Source organism: Adiantum capillus-veneris, chromosome 12 (assembly GCF_014529385.1).
Source record: "Adiantum capillus-veneris isolate H3 chromosome 12, ASM1452938v2, whole genome shotgun sequence".
NCBI classification, from domain to species: domain Eukaryota; kingdom Viridiplantae; phylum Streptophyta; class Polypodiopsida; order Polypodiales; family Pteridaceae; genus Adiantum; species Adiantum capillus-veneris.
In genome coordinates this window covers 68,096,237-68,117,627 of record NC_140942.1, presented here as the reverse complement: position 1 = coordinate 68,117,627, position 21,391 = coordinate 68,096,237, and the positions used below count along the sequence as shown (strand labels likewise).

Below are 21,391 nucleotides of genomic sequence, written 5' to 3'. Positions count from 1 at the left end.
TTGTGCGAGAATGCCTAATTTGCCAGAAGGTCAAGTTTGACAGGCAAAAGGCACCAGGGTTATTGCAACCACTACCTATTCGAGATAAACCATGGGAAAGTATTGCTATGGATTTTATCTTTGATCTTCCGAGAACGCAGACAGGAAACGATGGTATTTGGACCATTATTTGTAGATTCAGCAAACAGGCTCATTTTATTCCTGTCAGGAAGAAGATAAAACCAGATCAGATGGCACGCTTGTTTATGAGCAATATTTTCAAGTATCATGGCATGCCATAGTCGATTGTTAGCGACCGTGATCCACGCATGACAAGTTTGTTCTGGAGAGGCTTGTTTGAGAATATGGGCACAACGCTCAAATTCTCTTCGTCATTTCATCCTCAAATAGATGGGCAGTCAGAAGAGGCAAATTCTACTGTCCTAGATCTGTTGAACTGCTATGTGTCAGAGCATAAAGGAAAGTGGGAGCAGTATTTGCTATTGGTGGAGTATGCATACAATAATACAGTGCATTCATCAACTGGCAAGGCACCTTTTGAGATAGTTGAAGGTGGCAAGAAAGTTCCTCCCATACTGCATACAAAGGACAAGATATTTGAAGCAGATAAGTATGTTCAGGACATGGATGAAATGTACAAGAAGGTCAAAGTGGCCTTAGAAAAGACTCAGGCAAAGCAAAAGAAAGCAGCTGATCGTCACCGTCGTTAAGTGGTATATTCACTGTTTGATTGGGTGCTTTTACGCTTTGAGAAGGCAAGGTTAAAGAAGATGAAGGGCAAGGAAAGACTGTTTCCAAAGCTCAGCATGCGTTACTATGGGCCTTTTCAAGTGTGCGACATAATCAGTGATGTTGCATATAGGCTGAAATTGCCTGACAGTTGGAAGATTCACAATGCGTTTCATGTGAGTCTTCTCAGACCCTATGTGGGTGATGTGCCAAAAGATATGCCAGCTGAAGATCAGCCGGAAGTCGAGGAACTTGACGAGATCTTGGTCCCTGAACAGATTTTGGCACACAAAGAAAGGAAAGTGAAAGGCAAGGTTGCTAGGCGTTACTTGGTAAAGTTCAGAAACTATCCACCAATGGATGCTAAGTGGATGGAAGAAGGTGAACTTGCAGAGTCACCAACTGTGTTGTCACTTTACCTTGAACCCTTCGGTTTGCAACCTACCTTGACCCCTTGAGTTTCAGAGCTACATGGATTGTCAGTGTGACAATGGCTTTTGAAACAAATGATGTACATGGTATTTAAAGTGAGCTCAAATGAAATACATGTTACATGAATGTTAGAGCTGTACAGATTGTCAGTTTGGCAATTGCTCTTATGGAATGTCCAAAAGTTTGCTTAGTGCTATAGAAGTGAGTATTTCTTGTTAGTCTGTCAAGAATACAGTAACTGCTTCTATTAAAGAGTACATGTGTAACTGCATTCTTAAACTGTCGGTTTGGGTATGCTCGAAAGTGTTACGGGATCCAATGTGTACTATAAGACAGTGGCAAAATGTGCAGCTACCATTTTGTCATTGGAAAGTTAGTGACTCAAAGCAATGGCAGAGTGCGAAGCTACCTGTCACAAAGTGATGACGTGGCGGACAGCAGAAACCCTAAAATTCCTGCAAACCCTAAAATCTGCCAGAAACCCTAATTCGCAGCAAACCCTAATTTCTGGAAACCCTAACTGCTGGCTGAAACCCTAATTTCTGGCGCCAATGCCGCGTGGCAGGGTTGTACGGATTTTCCGCAAATTGCGCCGCAATTTGCGCTGGCAGCTTTTGGGCGTTGCTTTTTGCATGAAAGAGAGAGAACTTGCTTTTTTTTTTCAATTAAAAAAAGAGACTCTCTCTAAGAGAGAGTACTGATTGCTTTTGATTTGAAGCTTTTGGGGCTCTGCTTTTGGGCATCCCTTGTAACCTTTAAATTAGTGGTGAGGGCCTCACTTCTCAGAGCATGTGGACGCAGAGTCTGAGAGTGAAACCCTAACCGCTCTCTTGTACTTTGATGATTGATTAATATAAAAAGAAATACCGAAAGGGGTGCCAGTCTTTGGGGCCAATATCTCTAGGCACGGAACTCCGCCGGGCCAGTGCAAATCTATTGTGATCTGTGAATTGTTTTGAAGTGGTTATTTGGTGCTGTCGCGGTTGATTCTTGACTTGGAGTGTCCAAGTCTGTTACAGTGGTATCAGAGCACGGCCGATTTCTCTTCTACGGGAAATCCGATCCCCGAATTTTTTTTTTCCGCGGCACCTATGGCTTCAGGCAATGATCAGTCGACTCCCTCTGCATCTGGAGATGCGGGCTGGGATCACAGCAAAGATTCAGACAGAGAGTATGGCCCGCCTCGGCCTACTCAGGCGGAGCAAAGAGAGATGGAGCGTCGTCAATTGATTGGCGATGCAACAAAGATGATGCTCAATTTTGCCAAGGACCCAAAGATGGCAAAATATATGAACCAGACCTCTTTGGAAGAGGTACAGACGGAGTGGCAGAGAACCACAACACCACTCCCGAAACCCGCTCTCAAGAAACCTTCTGCCTCCAAGAAATATACGGAGAAGGAACTGGAGAACGTGGTTGATGCACGGATTGCTCAGCTTTTCGACGTGCAAAAGAAGGACAAAAAGCACGGCAAAAAGCAGAAGAAAGGCACTGACTTCCCGGGATATTTGGGTCGTCAGTCGACTTTTGACAAGGCAAAGAAATTGAAGAAGCGCGTCAAGTTTGAAGACCTACCCAGTTCTTCTTCTTCTTCTTCTTCTTCTGATAGTTCTTCTAGCTCCTCGGATTCGAGCGAAGAAGACAGAAAAGGTAAAAAGCGAAGCAAGAAACAAAGCTTCGGAAAGGGCAAGAAAAAGGCAAAGAAGGCTACATCTCGCCCAGAGACTGACAGTTCTACTGAGGACTCGTCTACAGACAGCTCAGATTCCGATGATGGAAACTTTTATGCGAACAAGAAGAATTTTTTTTACAAAGCCAACCAGTATGATTTTCTCGAAGATGAAAGCAAGAAAGTCTGAGAGTTTAAGGAAGGTGGCCACTCGATCAAGTTTGATACTTTTTCAGGATACTCAGATGCTTCGAAGGCTTTGTCTTTTATACAGCAGTTTGACATCGCTTTCGCAGGAGGACGCTATTCAGAGCACTCCAAGATTCGGAGAGCGACCTCTTACCTTAAGGGGAATGCTCGTACTTGGTGGTCCACGCTTCTTTTAAACAAGAGTGCGCCAGTTAAATGGCTGAAATTTGAAAAGCTTTTTATTTCTTCTTGGTTGACGCAAGAATATGAACTAGATGTACGAGCTGCTTGGAACCATCTTCGGATGACCAAGAAAGATACAATCAATGCTTATTGTGAAAGATTCTGGAACTCTTTTCTACCCGCCTCTTCATTCAAGAAGATCTTGTTTAGAGAACAGATTGAGCGGTTTACCTTGGGTCTACCTACAGAGATCCGAGATCACTGCTTGGAACAAAAGTCAGCTTCTATTCAGGAGTTGATGAGTCATGCGAAGCGGGGCTTGCCATTCACTCTGGCAGTCTGACCTACCCCACAGATGAGGCCATGACACAACGAGCCGAACAGACTTCTGGGAATGAAAGTAGAATGAAAAAGAGCAACCTAGAGAAAAAAAAGGATGCACGACCCTAGCTTACTCCTGAGGAGAGAGCTCGCTTCATGAGAGAGGGAAAGTGCTTTGGATACGGGGAACATGGACATATTTCCGCAAAGTGCCCTGATAAGGCACAGAAAGAACAGAATGATAAAGACGACGACAGGTCTCAGAGTTCGAGAGCAGCTGAGGAATGTGGCAGAAAAAGCAGATAGAAAAGCAGAACTGGTACCACATGGCGTGGGACCTGCACCGAATCTAATGAATGAAAGTACAAACTTTGCCGTTTTTTTTGGGGCAAAGTGAAGGATCAGGAAGCTCTTTTGAAGGAGCCAAGGCCAACTTCTTTTCACTTGGAATTGGCGGCTCGATTTGGAACTTCGCCCAACAGACTGACGCCACAGGCGGTGGTAGTTCGACTGGCACCCGGATGGGATGTTTCCATTACACCGAGCATTGGCAAACTTCGTTTGCAATGACAGGGGTGTTCAGGGCACGCGAGTGATGTTCTACTCGGGATCCCTTGGTACCACAAGAACTACGCCGTGGTTGACTACCGGGCCGAGAAAGCGACTTTGATAAATGAAGGGCTTAGAGATTGTACTTGATGAACTTCAGTTTTCTTACTCATTCTTTTGGGAGAACTGAACGATGGATAAAGGTTGAATATGTTTTGACCTGAAGAAAAGAACTCCCGATTTGAGGATTGTCCATGAAGTTAGAAGCTTCTTGGGACTGTGTTCGTACTACAGGCGGTTCATACGAAAGTTTGTAGAGGTTGCTTCCCCTTTACATACCTTGACACAGAAAGGAGTACCTTTTTCGTGGGGACCCACAGAGGTGACTACCTTTCGGACATTGAAAGAGAAATTGACTATGGGACCTATTTTGACTTTGCCGGACTTGCAGAAGTCATTTGAAGTATATTGTGATGCTTGTGGTCGTAGTCTGGGTGCGGTCTTGATGCAAGAAGGCCATGTCATAGCTTACAAGAGCCGTTTGTTCTCTAGGCCGGAGATGACAGCACAGATTTATGAGAAAGAGCTTCTGGCGGTTATCCATGCTCTTACTCATTGGCGGCATTACCTGCTCGGAGCGGATTTTACTGTCTTTACAGACCATCAGAGTTTGCGCTACTTCTTGTCACAGAAGTAGCTTTCGGAAAAGCAGATGCGGTGGGTGAACATCTTGTCACAGTTCCACTTCCAGATTGTCCATGTGCAGGGACAGAAGAATGTGGTGGCAGATGCTTTGTCTCGAAAACCGTTGGTTCTGGTTATTTCCGCTATACATCATAGGAGCTTCGAGGATATGGTCGATCAGTGTGCCACAGATACAGATTTTGCAGATATTTTCATACGGATACGGGATGGGGAGACAGTAGCGGGATACTCCCTTCAGGAAGGCTACTTGATGGAAAAGACTATGTTGTGCGTTACACAGCCGTTGAGGGAAAAGGTTATGACTGAATGCCACTATCCACCTTTTACGGGTCACCGCGGCATTGCTACCACCATGAAAGGGGTAGAGAGAGATTTCTTTTGGCGGAGACTGAAGAAGGATGTGGAAGAGTTTGTGCGCAGTTGCTTGGTATGCCAAAAGGTCAAGTTTGACAGGCATAAGGCACAGGGATTGTTACAGCCTTTACCTATACCCACCCGCCCTTGGGAAAATATTGAAATGGATTTCATTTTTTTGATCTCCCGAGAATACAGAATGATCACGATGATTTTCTGATTACATGGCACGTATGAGACGATTCTGTCCGACAGAGACCCCAGATTTATGAGTTGGTTTTGGAAGGCAATTTGGGAGAACATTGGCACGCAGTTGCAGTTTTCGTCATCGTTCCACTTGCAGACTGACGGGCAATTTGAGATTGCCAATTCAGTGATTTTAGATTTATTGAAGTCTTGTATCTCGGATCAGAAGACTCAATGGGAAAAGAACTTACCTTTGGTGGAATTTGTCTACAATAACACGATACACTCTTCGACGGGGAAGACGCCATGTGAGATTGTTGAAAGTGCTGCGAAGGTTCCATCCTTCCTCAGCACGAAAGATTAGATATTTGAAGCGGATGAATATTCGCGAGATTTGGATACGGCTTTTGTCAAGGTTCACAAGACTTTGCAGGAGTCACAAGAACGACAGAAGAAGGCAGTGGATCGCCATCGTCGCGACTTGAAACTGAAGGAGGATGATTGGGTGCTCTTACTTTTGAGAAGGCACGCCTACGAAAGAAAAAGGGAAAGGAGAGGCTTTTTCCAAAGCTTAGTATGCGATACTACGGACCTTTCCAGATCACTGACAAGATAAATGATGTCTCCTTCCGATTGAAACTGCCAGATACTTGGAGGATTCACAATGCATTGCATGTGAGTCTCTTGAACCCTGTTAAGGGTGATGTGCCCGATGATGGGGAGCTTGATGAGCAACCCGAAGTGGAAGAAAACGAGGAAGTCCTTGTTCCTGAACAGATTTTGGCACATAAAGATACAAAGAAAGGTAAAGTCCGAAGGCGGGTTCTTGGTTTGGTTCAAGAACTTTCCTGCATTTGATGCGAAGTGGATGGAGGAGGAGGACCTAGCAGATACTCCTCGGATTGTGAAACTTTACCTCGATGTTTTGGTTTAGCATAGTCTACTCCAAACGGAACCTTGAATTCAGCTTGACCGGAGATCTGGTGCAATGGGATGCACAAGAGGGGAGTCACTCCACACCTTTGTCCATAGATGCCTGGATTTTGATACTAAAGTCACTGATGTCTCTGTGAGCTTCAGGGATACTGAGAGCTGGCAGTATTCTGCTAGATGACTTTATGAAATGGAATTCCTGATTATGATACTGATTTGTTCTTGACTTCTTGTGATTGCAGGAATTGATAGACGAAATGACTGCAGCATTTTGGTCTACTTGATCTCGAATAGACATGGTTGCAATAGGGGTTAGTCAATCGGACATCGATGAGGTCCCGATTGGACCTAGATGTGATTGCTAGCTACATTGCCGATAAATCATGGTCTAAGATCCGAATGAATGTTGAATGTCATGTGATGTCTGGTGATGTCCTGTGATGTCGTGTGATGCGACTGTCGATTTTGTACATGTGCTAGATGTGTGTTCCTAGTACGTAGGTACTAACAGTCAGTGTTTGCTAAGACGGTTTATGGCTTTTGTCGGTTTTGCAGGCGTAATCGCGATCGATTACAATGCTTTCAAGAGGGGGGTATGTCACAAAGTGATGACGTGGCGGACAGCAGAAACCCTAAAATTCCTGCAAACCCTAAAATCTGCCAGAAATCCTAATTCACAGCAAACCCTAATTTCTGGAAATCCTAATTGCTGGCTAAAACCCTAATTTCTGGCGCCAATGCCACGTGGCAGGTTTGTATGGATTTTCCGAAAATTGCGCCGCAATTTGCGTTGGCAGCCATAGTAGAATGCGTACGTACGTACGGTACCTTTCCGTACGGTACAACCGTACGGTATGGTACAATACGTACCGTGCGGTACAATACGGCATAAAATTTTTTTTTGGGCGTTTTTTGCTCGGACAAATTCCGCTAGGGAGCGCTTCCAGTTAGGCTTATTAGTGTGAAGGGGGGAAGCCTTAGGCTTTTTTAATCGACCACTGTAGCAAAAGAGTCTCTGTTCTGTTACAGAGAAGTCTGCAGAGCAGTGCACAGAGTCCTGCAGATCCGAGCTACGCGCGTGAAAAGGTACTGCTTCTGCCGCCATGCACTCCGTACTCTTCTCTCGCACTCCGTACTTCTCATGTGCGTGCACTCTTTTGCATTTGCAATGTGCAGGATTCATTATGCCGCGTAAAACCAACCCCAACTGGTCGCTCCACACCAATGTTTTGAGGATCATCACGACCACTTCTCAGCAAGGTTCTGGTACACGCTTATGGCAATGCAAGTATTGTGGGGACCAATACACCAGCACTATTACGCGAGTCAAAAAGCACTTGACAGGCATTGGGTGCACTGATCAGATTGGTGCATGTGAGAAAATACCACCACCTTTGAGGGAGCAGCTTATTCAAGAGTATTTTCCTGTTGGTGCTCCTGCTTTGAGAGGTGCTCCCAGCACACAGGATGCTTTACATGATGCTTTTGTTGGAGAGCTGGAGTCTTTAGGTGCGGAGACAGAGGTTGGAGGAGGTTCAGAGGGTGGCAGAGATGGAGATATGTCGCACTCTTATTGAGTGCAACATATCTTTCAATGTTTTGCGCGCAGATCAGTGGAAAAGAATGGTAAAAGCCATTGCACAGGTGGGGCCTACTGAGACATGGACAGGTCTTGATTACACAAAGATGCGCACCACTATGTTAGATGAACAAAAGGCCTTAATTGACAAGGCGCTTACGCCTGTGAACACTGGATGGAAGGAGTTTGGATGCACCGTTATCTCAGATGGTTGGGCAGACATACGCAGACGACACATAATCAATATTCTTGTGTCTTCTGCTTTGGGCACCTATTTCTTGCGTGCTGTGGATGCAGGAAAACTAGGGGAAAAGATCACGGCTGAGTTTATTTTTGGTCACATCAAAACAGCCATAGAGGAGGTTGGCAAGGAGAATGTTGTGCAGGTGGTGAAAGATAATGCAGCTAATTGCAAGGCAATGGGATTTATGGTGGAGCAACATTTTCCTGGCATAGTGTGGACTCCATGTGCTGCACATTGTTTGGATTTGCTCATGGAGGATATTGGCAAACTTTCATGGGTGCAGCCCATAGTTGCAGATGTAGTCAAGGTCACCACATTCTTTCGCAAGAAACATCAGGCTCTTGCTATCTTCCGCAGCCATAGCACTTTGGATATGGTTCGACCTTCAAAAACCAGGTTTGCCTACATTTACTTGGTTTTACAGAGGCTCTACAAACTTAGAGATCCACTACTACAGACAGTGGTGGATCCAAAATGGCGAGGCATGTCAAGATCGCAGGATGAATCTACAAAATACTTGCAGAGGCGGATCCTTGATGAGAGCTTTTGGCAGGAAGTGCACGCTCTTTCAGTGGCACTCAAGCCAGTCTACGTCCTCCTTCGATTGACGGATATGGAGGGATCGACCTTGGGACTAGTCTATCATCTGTTTATGCAGATGAAAGACCACGTTTCCAAATGCGATCTGTTGACTATTGATCGGTAAGGGTTCCTCATGTTCTAATGGTTGTAACTTGTCTATTTTAACCATCAAGTCTAAGTTATAACAGTTAACTTGTATTGACAAGTTGTTTTGATATTTCAGCCGATCAGATTTATTGGGATGTGTTGAGAGCCGCTGGACTTTCATGAGCCGTCCCATACATGCGATGGCTGCCATGCTTCATCCTCTCTACAGGTCGCCAGAGCTATGGAGTGATACCTTGCTTAGCACAAAACAATCAGAGTATGTTGGGCTCATGTTTTCAGAGGATGATCAGCTTGGGATAGACAAGGAATTCACCAACTACATGAATGGCATTGGCGCTTCTTTCACGAGAGCAGTTTCTTTGAGGAAGGAAGCCACAAAGTATCCTTTGACGTGGTGGCACTCGTATGGGAGAGTTGGTCTTCCCAACCTCTCACGCATTGCTCTTGTATCCTTTCCCAGGTTAGGAAACTGCCATCCATGATTACATTGTATATATCATTTTAAACTTCTAACTCCATCTTTATATTACTTGACACTTGTCACTCTCTTGCTGATGATTGCGCTCTTGCTTGATCACTGAGCAGGATTGCTCGGCTGGAGCATGTGAGCGCAATTGGAGTGCTTACTCTCTCATACACACGAAGATTCGAAATCGCCTTAGCACTTCTCAATTGGAGAAGTTGGTGTATTGCAGAGCCAACATGAGGCTCGTGCGGAGTTACCATTCTTTGGGGCAACCCAAACAGGTAATTACCTTGATGTTGGCCACTGTAAACTCAACCTGCAAGCATATGCCATAAATAAGTCAGTTTAACTTTATTTTACTCTTCAACAGGTTGATGCGACAGAGCTGAAAATGGTAGATGATCCTAGACAAGAGGAGGTGGACCGACAGATTAGAGACGAGCAGGAGCAGATTCTCAGAGAGCTGCATAGAGAGCTCGAGAGCGTGGATCGTCGTGTGACTAGATCACGTGCACGAGCTCTTAGCCTTCCTCTACGCACGGTGGGAGGAGATCCAGACACTGTGAGACGAGAGAGTATTCGCAGGGGGAAGCTTCCTATTCGCTCCATTCGCAGGCGAGCGAATGAAGCTGTCCGGCTCATCCATGCAGAGATTGCTGATATGCCTGAGGAGGCTTGTGGTGCAGAGGTGCTTGTACCAGAGTTGAGCATATTGAGCTTGACCCTGAGTTTGATGAGGAGGGCAATGTCCTTGATGATGGGGGCTTGCTCTCTACCGACGATTCATCTTCCGCATCTGACACAGACTTTTGAGGCCGCACGTCTTAGTGCACACTGGTGACTTCATGCTTTGGAGGACAGGCTGCAGCAGACTTTTATTGTTATTATGGCATTGTAGTATTTCACAGTACTTTGTTTTGGATCTTGATTCAGTTTGTATGGTATATGCCCACTCCTGGGTAATGCCATGGACATGATGTTTGAACTTTGTAGTTGTTATTTGGTCTTATGATTTATGGTCATTGGTTTTCTCATTGAGTATTGAATCTTGAGTCATTAAGTTTTTTGATCAATATGTTCATTTTAAGCATTGCATTGTTAATGAGGCTGAATTTTGAAAGGTCTGTGAACTTAAATTTAGTGTAATTGTCTTTTTTTACAAATGGTACGTACCTATCACGTACCTAAAGGTTGGTTCAGTACCGAAGTACGTTCCGTACGTACCTAAACCGTACCGTACACTACGTACCTTTCCACCTTGCTGGCAGCTTTTGGGCGTTGCTTTTTGCATGAAAGAGAGAACTTGCTTCGTTTTTAATTAAAAAAAGAGACTCTCTCTAAGAGAGAGAACTGATTGCTTTTGATTTGAAGCTTTTGGGGCTCTGCTTTTGGGCATCCCTTGTAACCTTTAAATTAGTGGTGAGGGCCTCACTTCTCAGAGCATCTGGACGCAGAGTCTGAGAGTGAAACCCTAACCGCTCTCTTGTACTTTGATGATTGATTAATATAAAAAGAAATACCGAAAGGGGCGCCAGTCTTTGGGGCCAATATCTCTAGGCACGGAACTCCGCCGGGCCAGTGCAAATCTATTGTGATCTGTGAATTGTTTTGAAGTGGTTATTTGGTGCTGTCGCGGTTGATTCTTGACTTGGAGTGTCCAAGTCTGTTACACTACCACTATGTCATTGGGACAGGGTTCACACGCAGGCAATACATGAGTCGACGAGGTGTTGAATACACCAGGGTTGACAATGAGCATGTATGTGTCGTACATGTGTCGACAGGTGTTGAATACATCAGTGTTGACTAGGAGCATGAATGACATAGATGCAAACGAGCACGTTTGAGATTTCAAGAGGGGGGTATGTCACCAGCGTGTGACTACTATCTATCCTTTTTGTTGATTTCTTTCTTATTATCTATTTACTTTCACTTTTTGGATGATTGATTAATATAAAAAGAAATACCGAAAGGGGTGCCAGTCTTTGGGGCCAATATCTCTAGGCACGGAACTCCGCCGGGCCAGTGCAAATCTATTGTGATCTGTGAATTGTTTTGAAGTGGTTATTTGGTGCTGTCGCGGTTGATTCTTGACTTGGAGTGTCCAAGTCTGTTACAGTGGTATCAGAGCACGGCCGATTTCTCTTCTACGGGAAATCCGATCCCCGATTTTTTTTTTTCCGCGGCACCTATGGCTTCAGGCAATGATCAGTCGACTCCCTCTGCATCTGGAGATGCGGGCTGGGATCACAACGAAGATTCAGACAGAGAGTATGGCCCGCCTCGGCCTACTCAGGCGGAGCATCGAGAGATGGAGCGTCGTCAATTGATCGGCAATGCAACAAAGATGATGCTCAATTTTGCAAAGGACCCAAAATTTGCAAAATATATGAGCGAGACTTCTTATCAGGAAGTGCATGCGGAGTGGCAGAAAACCACAACACCACCCCCAAAACCCGCTCTCAAGAAACCTTTTGCTTACAAGAAATATTCAAAGAAGGAATTAGAAGAGGTGGTTGATGCACGGATTGCTAAGCTTTTTGACACGCAAAACAAAGCTAAAAAGCACAAAAAGTAGAAGGAAGACACTGACTTCTCGGGTTATTTGGGTCGTTAGTCGACATTTGAAAAGGCAAAGAACCAGAAGAAGCGTGTTCGATTCGAAGAAGTACCCTGTTCTTCTTCTTCGTCTTCTTCTTCTTCTGAGAGTTCTTCTAGCTCATCTGACTCGAGCGAAGAAGACCGAAAAGGCAAAAAGCGAAGCAAGAAACAACGCTTCAATAAGGGCAAGAAAAAGGCAAAGAAGTCTAAATCTCGCCCAGTGTGAGTGACAGTTCTACAGAGGACTCGTCTACAGACAGATCAGACTTTGACGATAGCAGCTTTTATGCAAAGAAGAAGAATTTTTATACAGCCAACCAATATGACTTTATGGAAGATAAAAGCAAGAAGGTCCGAGAGTTTAAGGAAGATAGACAGTCAATTAAATTTGACACGTTTTCGGGATATAGAGATGCTTCGAAGGCTTTGTCTTTTGTACAGCAGTTTGACATCGCTTTCGCGGAAGGACGCTACTCAGAGCACTCTAAGATTCGGAGAGCTGCCTCTTACTTTAAGGGGAATGCTCGAACATGGTGGTCCACGCTTCTTTTAAACAATACTGCGCTAGTTAAATGGCTGAAATTTAAGAAGCTTTTTATTTCTTCTTGGCTGATTCAAGAGTATTGACGCGATATACGAGCTGCTTGGAACCATCTTCGGATGACCAAGAAAGATACAATGGACGCTTATTTCGAGAGATTCTGGAGCTCTTTTCTACCCGCCTCTTCATTCAAGAAGATCTCGTTCAGAGAACATATTGAGCGGTTTACCTTGGGTCTACCTACATAGATCTGAGATCACTGCTTAGAACATAAGTCAGCTTCTATTCAGGAGTTGATGAGTCATGCGAAACGGGGCTTATTCATTATGGCAGTCTGACCTACCCCACCGATGAGGTCATGACACAAAGAGCTGAACAGACTTCTACAAACGTAAGTAGAACGAGAGAGAGCAACCCAGAAAGAACGCAAAGATTTTCTCCACTCTCATGCCGATTGCTTCTCAGAGGGCCTACCAGGCGAGTTACCACCTGCTCGTCCTGAAGATCATACCATTGATCTGATACTTGGAAGCACACCACCGAACCGGCCACCTTATCGTGTGAGCCGAGCACAGAATGAAGAGATTATGAACCAAGTGGAAGACCTCTTGGAAAAGGGTCTTGTCCAGCCTAGTACTTCACCGTACTGCTCTCCAGTGTTGTTGGTTTTGAAGAAAGACGGATCTTGGAGAATGTGCATTGATTATAGAGCTCTCAACAAAATCACCATCAAGAACAGATTTCCGATTCCTAGGATTGATGATATACTCGACAGATTACAGGGATCCTCGTGCTTTAGCAGGATTGATTTGAAGAGTGGATATCATCATGTCACGTGACACATCCAACCCTATGTGTCCGTGGACAAGCTACAACACGACAAGGGTTCAGTCAGTCCAGTCAGTCTAGATTTAGCAGCGATCTGACACTTTTGTGAGTCTATTCGTAGACCGTGCATGCCCAGTCACTTAGTATAGATGCATATCCTCTGGTTGCACATAGCATGATCATAAGCATTCCCATCAGAATCCTTTCAGTTGAATTTTCTAGTGCATTTAGCCTATTTTACCTATTTTTGACATTTTTCACTTATTATTTTTAAGTGACTTTTGTTGGAAAGTAGGTAGGGCAAATCGAGTAAGTTTGTATATAAGCAAACCTAGACTAGCACTAATTGGTAGAAGAGGCAATAGGAGCCAAGCTCAACAGGCAACTTCTCAAGCAAGAACCTTGGCGGTTTCCTCCTCCAAGCAAGATCCCATCCTAGCGTTTTTCGTCAGATCGCCCTAGCTTCACAGAATCCTAGCGTTTCCAGCAGGTCTTCACCACATAGCCATCACAGGACTTGACTTTCCAAATCTCCCTCATCGCCAGCAGATTCCCAGGCCTGGCGTTTTGCTACAGTAGCGTTTTTGAGAGATTTCAGCCTGGCGTTTTTCAGCAATGAAACAACAGCAGATTCAGCCCAAAGAACTTCAGTTTTCAGCCCTACAGTAGATGCAGATTTTCAGCCCTAAAGACCAGCAAAATCAGCGTTTTCCTTAGCGTTTTCGGCAAGAGCAGATTTCAGCCCATAGTGTTTTGGACGGCAGATGAAAGATTGCAGATTTCAGCCCTTAGGTCGGTCTCGCCATCACCGTCGTCATCGCCGACATAGCCTAGACTTGCATCAGTCACATGCATTCAGTTTGTACCAGTTTGTGCAATCATAAGTAGACTACTCTCGTCGACGAGAGTGGGGCCTTCGGAGGAGGGTTTTACGTCTCTGGTGTCTTATTCTCTTCTCTCTCTATCTCTCAGTCTCATACACTTGCACGCACAGTGTCCACTCACTTTGTTATGATTATTGCACTCTCTCATTAAGAACGGAAGGCTCTACCTCCCATAAGTACGAAAAGGAACCTTGAGCACAGTTCGTAGCACTCATCTTGAGCAAAGTTCAAACATTCATTCCGCAGCACCTTACATTGGTATCAGTGCTTTGGCAGTGTTCTATATCACTCAAGGAAAGAACCACAAGAATCACAAGAATTTTTTTTGCTTGTTGCGGTCGCACGAACCCAAGTTCGCTTGGGCGTGTCGATTCCTAATCGTGTTGTTGAAGAGTGATAGGAATCCCAGGAAAGAAGGGCTTGTCCAGCCTCCCCTTGTGCCTCTTTTCACTCATTGAGAGCGGACCGTGCACTTAGCGGTTGGCCAATCGACGTGAGGTGGGAAAAAGCAACCTTGGTGTGAGCTCAAGGCCGCCAAGGGGTGCGCCCGCGGAAAAGAGAAGAACTCGGGTGAAGAGAAGATCCTTCTCAAACACAGATTGCAAGCGAAAGAAGAACTCAAGAATCTCAAGACCCGCAAGAATCTCAAGAACTCAAGAAACCAAGACCCAAGACCCCCAAGAACCCAAGTTCCCCGTGAACTTAAGAACCCAAGACCACAAGAACCCACGACTTCTGAATCGTCATCACTCGAAATGGAATGGATACTTTGCTTAGAGGTGATGAGCATGAGAGAGGCGAAGAAGAATTTTCCCCACCAGGAGGTTTTTCCGACCCTCCCCCTTCCCCATCTACGCCAAGGATTGCACTAACTCCTCCATCACTAACTCCTATGGAGGAGTTGGAGCAGATGTTTATGGACAGGAAGTTAGAACGCGAAGCAAGAAATGCAGAAAGAAAGGCAGAAACGGATCGCAGACACGCAGAAAGAAGAGCGGAAAGAAAAGCAGAAATGGATCGTAAACACCAAGAAAGAATGGCAGCCGCCGTCAAAGAAAAGAGCGACCAACACATGAAAGAGTTCTTGCGACTCTTTTCTCAAGTTAAGGCACAGATGCAAGAGATTCGGGAAAAGGAGACTCTCTCAGTTTCTTCTTCTCCAAAGCAAGACACATGATTTGCATGATGATACGCATGAGGATTTGAATGACAATGATAAGCATGCTGATTTGGATGATAATGATGAGCATGATGATTTGGATGATAATGATGAGCATGATGATTTGCATGATCAAGATGTGATTTCTCACAAGCATGATGAGTTGCGTGAAGATGACGTGATTGTTCACAAGGACGATGAGTTAGTTGCTGCTTTTTCTAGCGAAGCTAATCTCGTTGCCGATTCGATCAATCAGGAAGGATCGATCTTGGCTCTCGAGCCTAGGTCCAAAGAACCCTTACGCGAAGTATTATGTGTTCGCATGATTAGTCAGCACGCATTGTTCGAGTGTTTCATTCGTGATCGTTTCGTGTATTTTAATCAACGTCTTTATATGATTCCTTTTCCTAGGCATGACATATTGTACGTTGAGCACGTTTCACTCATGAATGAGCACGGCTGTATGCGGATTATTCATGAAAATGCATTCAAGGAAGTCACATTCCATGTCTCTTCCTTGGCACGACACAGTTGTAGAAAGAGCACAAGAAAGTATGAGCACCAAGCATGGGCATTTCCGTTGTGAATTGCCACAGTTGATTGCTCTAGATCATAAGAGAAAGATTCAATCTCATTGTTTGCGTGTGTGTAGTGAACGGTTTGGCACTCCGTCTATTGGTTCATCTACATTGCATGCACAGTCTTTGAGGAAGACAAGGTTTTTTTTCACTCACTTTACATGGAATGGGTATGTTCATGGTTTTGTGTTGGAAGTGGTTTCAGGGATTTTCAGCCATGGAGATTCTTGAAGGAGGAGGAAGCATGACTTTAGACAAAGGTGAAGCATCGAAGGAGCCTCAGAAGACTTTGTTTCGCTTTCGGCGCGGCCCAAAGAAGCAAGCGTTGTAGACCTTTATGAAGTTCAAGTACCGCACGACCCACACATCAGAGTGGGCCGGCGAAGAGTCCCTTCCAGGATTCCGGATGCTATTGGCGATCTCCCTCGATGCCATACAGTTCGGTACCAGTACCTCGCTTTGAAAAGGAGGGGATGTCACGTGACACATCCAGCCCTATGTGTCCGTGGACAAGCTACAGCACGACAAGGGTTCAGTTAGTCTAGATTTAGAAGTGATCTGGAACTTTTGTGAGTCTATTCGTAGACCGTGCATGCCCAGTCACTTAGTGTAAATACATATCCTCTGGTTGCACACAGCATGATCATAAGCATTCCCATCAGAATCCTTCAGGGGAATTTTCCAGTGCATTTAGTCTATTTTACCTATTTTTGATATTTTTCACTTATTATTTTTAAGTGACTTTTGTTAAGTGGGTATCACAAAGTGATGACGTGGCGGACAACAAGAACCCTAATCTTTGCCAGAAACCCTAATTTTCGGAAATCGCGGAGGTTGAAATTTTTTTAAAAATAAAAATAAAAAATAAAAAATGATGAGCGAGGCAAATTTTGCTTTTTCTCTACGCAATGAGAAAGAGAGAGAGAATGCTTTTGCTTTCAAGTTTTGACTCTCTGTGTGAGAGAGAGAGCAATTGTTTGATTTGAAGCTTTTGGGGCTCTGCGTTTGGCATCCCTTGTAACCTTTAAATTAGTGGTAAGGGCCTCACTTCTCAGAGCATCTGGACGCAGAGTCTGAGAGTGAATCTCGACCCACTCTCTTGTACTTTGAACCGATTAATATAAAAAGAAATACCGAAAGGGGCGCCAGTCTTTGGGGCCAATATCTTTAGGCACGGAACTCCGCCGGACCAGTATTGTGATCTGTGAATTGTTTTAAAGTGGTTTTTTGGTGCTGTCGTGGTTGATTCTTGACTTGGAGTGTCCAAGTCTGTTACAGTGGTATCAGAGCACGACCGATTTCTCTTCTACGAGAAATCCGATCCCCAATTTTTTCTCCGCGGCACCTATGGCTTCACGCAAGGATCAGTCGACTCTCTCTGTATCTGGAGATGCGGATAGGGATCACAACGAAGAATTCGACAGAGAGTATGGCCCGCCTCGGCTTACTCAGGCGGAGTGGCGAGATGGAGCGTCGCCAGTCGATCGGCGATGCAACGAAGATGATGCTCAATTTTGCGAAGGACCCAAAATTTGCAAAATATATGAGCGAGACTTCTTTTCAAGAAGTGCATGAGCAGTGGCAGAAAACCACTACACCCACTCTCAAGAAACCTTCTGCTCACAAGAAATATTTAGAGAAGGAATTAGAAAAGGTGGTTGATGCGCGGATTGCTCAGCTTTTTGACGCGCAAAAGAAAGCCAAAAAGCAGAAGAAAAGCACTGACTTCTCGGGATATTTGGGTCGAGAGTCGACTTTTGACAAGGCAAAGAAACGGAAGAAGCGTGTTCGATTTGAAGGAGTACCCAGTTCTTCTTCTCCTTCTTCTTCTTCTTCATCATCTGACAATTCTTCTAGCTCTTCAGATTCGAGCGAAGAAGACAGAAAAGGTAAAAAGCAAGAAAGAAACAAAGCTTCGGAAAGGGCAAGAAAAAGGCAAAGAAGGCTACATCTCGCCGAGAGACTGACAGTTCTACTGAGGACTCGTCTACAGACAGCTCAGATTCCGATGACGGATACTTTTATGCGAACAAGAAGAATTTTTACAAAGCTAACCAGTATGACTTTCTCGAAGATAAAAGCAAGAAAGTCCGAGAGTTTAAGGAAGGTGGCCACTCGATCAAGTTTGATACTTTTTCAGGATACTCAGATGCTTCGAAGGCTTTGTCTTTTATACAACAGTTTGACATCGCTTTCGTGGGAGGACGCTATTCAGAGCACTCCAAGATTCGGAGAGCTGTGTTGCTAAATTGGCTTTATCTGACATAAAAATAATTCCAAATGAATTATTGGATTTATAAGTGAGAGGGTTTTCTCGCTTGGATCACCAGGAAAAATAATTCTAAATGAATTATTGGAATTTTAAGTGAGAGGGTTTTTCTCACTGGAGACATCTGAGTACAGAGTATTCCTAGTGCGTCATTCAAAGTAATGACGGGAGCACTGAGAACGGGAATATCTGTAAGGCCACCAGGAACGGGTACTTGTGATGCGTCACATCGGATGGGTGACAGGGAGCATCGGAAAGAAGTATCCGACCATCCGGGAACGGACATCTCTGATGCATCATAGGATGGGTGACATAGAGCATTGTGAAGGAGATTGTACCGTAAGTTCGGTAGGAAAGGACTAGGTGATGGGTATTCCTGATGCGTCACAAGGTGGGTGACGGTGCATCAGAAAGGGGATATCCATAGTCAAGAGGAAATTCCGAACTGTGTTGGAATTGTGCACAAGGAAAAGCAAGCACTGGAATGAAGATGGATTTAGAGGAAACTTTGAGGAAAAACAGATGCTTTCTGAGAAAGCGGGATTGCTTTTCGGGAAAGCAAATGCTTTCCCGCGAGGAAGTCTATGTCTGCATTGCAACTGTGCGTGTGATTGCATCCAGAGACGACTGGGAAGTGCTGTGAAAGCATTGTTTTTAACTTATAAGGTTTTATTGAGTTTTTGGGCAGATTTAGACTATTTTAAAATACGTTGGTTCGTCCACTTAATAAGTGGGCAGCCATCCGATTTATAAGGCAACAGATCAGCCAGCGTTTTCGCGCTCTCTTTTTTTGGCAGCACAGCGGAATTTTTTTTTGAAAAAAATAAAAAAATAAAAAAATGGCTGCGATCTATATGCGAGCAGCTATCATTGCCATGGCCAAGGAGCTATAAAAGCATCACATGCCCTCTCCCAGAGGGAAGACCAATCTTTGCAAGGAGGAGATGCTGCTGCAGATTTCAGCCGTAAAGAAGACGTTGCCGGTGATGCCCATGGCTGCCCCAAGTGTACCAGATGTTGCCAAGACTCAGTGTGCGAGTTCCCTCGCGAAGAAGTGCCTACGAAGCGTGTTTCCATCACGACAAGTTTCTGTTTTTCTCTATTTTCAGCCCATAAACGTCGTAGACGAGGCTGATTTATGAGAAGGAACTGAGAACACACCTCTTTTGTGTGTAGGATTGGAAGAGAGGATTTTCTATGCAGAGATCTTTTCCGGGGAATTTCTTTTCGAGAATCTAGTTGCGTTTCGAGCGTCGAGACTTTGAAGGTAACGATTTCCATGTTATGATCTTTGAGTATTTGATTGCAGGTGTACTTCCTCTTCGTGAGGGAGTAGGAGCAGAGGAAGGCATGAGCCTCTGCAGGAGAAAAGCGCTCTGAGGAACTAGAGCTAGATCAGCCCAAGGGTTTCGTACCCAAGTTTGGGAAGTAGATCCACAGATCGTAGAGAGGTAGTCTCTCGAGTTGTGATCCGGAAGTTGAGATTCCCAAGTAAGGACTTCGCGGCCGGGAAAGCAGAGTTGTTCTGCGGGAAGAGGACTCTGGAAACAGAGTTGGGAAAGAGAGTTGCAGGGATGTCATGCCCTGAGTCTGGAAGGTGAGATCCAGAGGCGAGAACCTTGGTTCTCAAGGATTTGGAATAAGGAACGGGAAGTTCCTTGGAATAGGGTTTTGCCCTAGGAATCGGAAGTTGACGCTTCCGGGAACCATCAAGTCTTATTCTAGAATGAACGTGGTAATACGTTCGGTTTAAGTGCTTGTATAGACTTCTCCTCAATAATAAAGATACTATTACGGGGGGGAACCAGCCCATCTACTGGTCCCAGTACTGTGTCGATCTTCTCTCTCTCTGTGTATCTCTCTCTCTCTATCTATTTCTCTTTGTATCCTTTGGCTTCAGTAATAAGCGATAAATTCTATTTATCCGAATGTATTTTATATTGTTATGCGCTCCCGTTTGTGACAATGGTATCAGAGCATGGTCTCCTCTCTTTCTCTGTAAAGGGGGACGACTATGGGAAGATACGGGAAGAAGCTATGACAAGCCAAGAGAGAAGTAAGTAGGCGGAAACCAAGTCGTGCACAAAAAGCTCGCAGAGTTGGAAATTTTTTTTTCTCTTTGCAAGAAGTCGACACAAGACTTGGGATTCTCTGAGAAGGCGACAAGAGCATGATGCTCAAGAACCTAGAGTATCCAAGGAGCGGAATGCTCGAGATCCTTCAGAATCCAGAAAATATCCATGAGCATCATTCCAGAACCATAGTCAAGAAATCCCGTCATTTCGGGAAGGATATGAAGGTCTCTAGACCTAGGAACACTCCAGTCAAGTTTGATACTTTTGACGGAAGGGAAGATGTCCTGAAAGCTACTGCTTTCATTCGACAGTTTGAAGTTGCCTTTGCAAACGGCAATTTCTGAGAAGTGTCGAAGGTGAGGCATGTGACCAAACACTTGGTGGTATACCAAAGCTCTTCAAGGAACTTACAACAAGACTTGGATTCAATTCAAGACTGAATTTTCGGACAAATTTTTTTTCCTCTACGCTTTGAGGAAGGCATCTAAGAAGATTGGGATCGGTTTGCTCAATAGGAACACGAGCGAGTCAAAGCAAGCAGTGGTTCACTCTTGCCAAGGTAGCTCCATTCTTGATCCTCTCTAAGGAAGGAAAGATGAACAAATTTAACGGGACTTTTGCCCGAATTTTGTAAACCCATCTGCAAAGTACTTTGCAGCAGATGGTAGAGTCAGCAATAAAAGCTGAAAGTGTACACCTTAGTGTACATAGAATCCAATCCCCGTAGTGGGACTGGAACCATTGAACACAGAAAGTTTGGAGTAAGGGAATTCAATCTAACTTCTGGGTTCTTGAATAGAAGACCCTCGAACTTTAAGTGAGAGGGCAGGTTTTCGATCAAAGTTACATCTTTGCGGAAATTATAAAGTGCATTGTGCTTGTTTGCTCTTTTGCATGAGGTATGGTTATGTCTAACCGAGACTACTCACTCTTGAGTGTTTATGAGAGCAAGATCAAATTGAAACATTGTTTTCTGAGATGAATTGGTTTGCTTGACTAGCCGGAAGGTCAACTATTGATCTGGTATCTTGTAATTCTTGAACAGATTACCTGCTACTGCGGGTAGGGAATTATGAAGGAACTATTCTGAGCTTTCCAGCAAAGAAAAGCTTTCATTAAGCTTGAATACTCTTTAAGCCCACACCCCCTACTCGGTAAGGGAAGATATGGTAGTGCTTTTTGCACAAGTGAATGAACACTCTCTTTACGAGGGAAGGAACAAGCGAC

The 21,391-nt window shown here is 44.6% G+C and overlaps 1 pseudogene across 1 annotated transcript; it reads left to right on the top strand.

Moving 5' to 3' along the window:
- Nucleotides 1-5,600: 5,600 nt before the first annotated feature.
- LOC147445876 (uncharacterized) lies at nt 5,601-10,340 on the top strand (annotated as a pseudogene). The gene is made up of 4 exons (XR_015189813.1): nt 5,601-8,775; nt 8,879-9,209; nt 9,346-9,510; nt 9,600-10,340. The product of XR_015189813.1 is annotated as an uncharacterized LOC147445876 (transcript).
- Nucleotides 10,341-21,391: the final 11,051 nt, after the last annotated feature.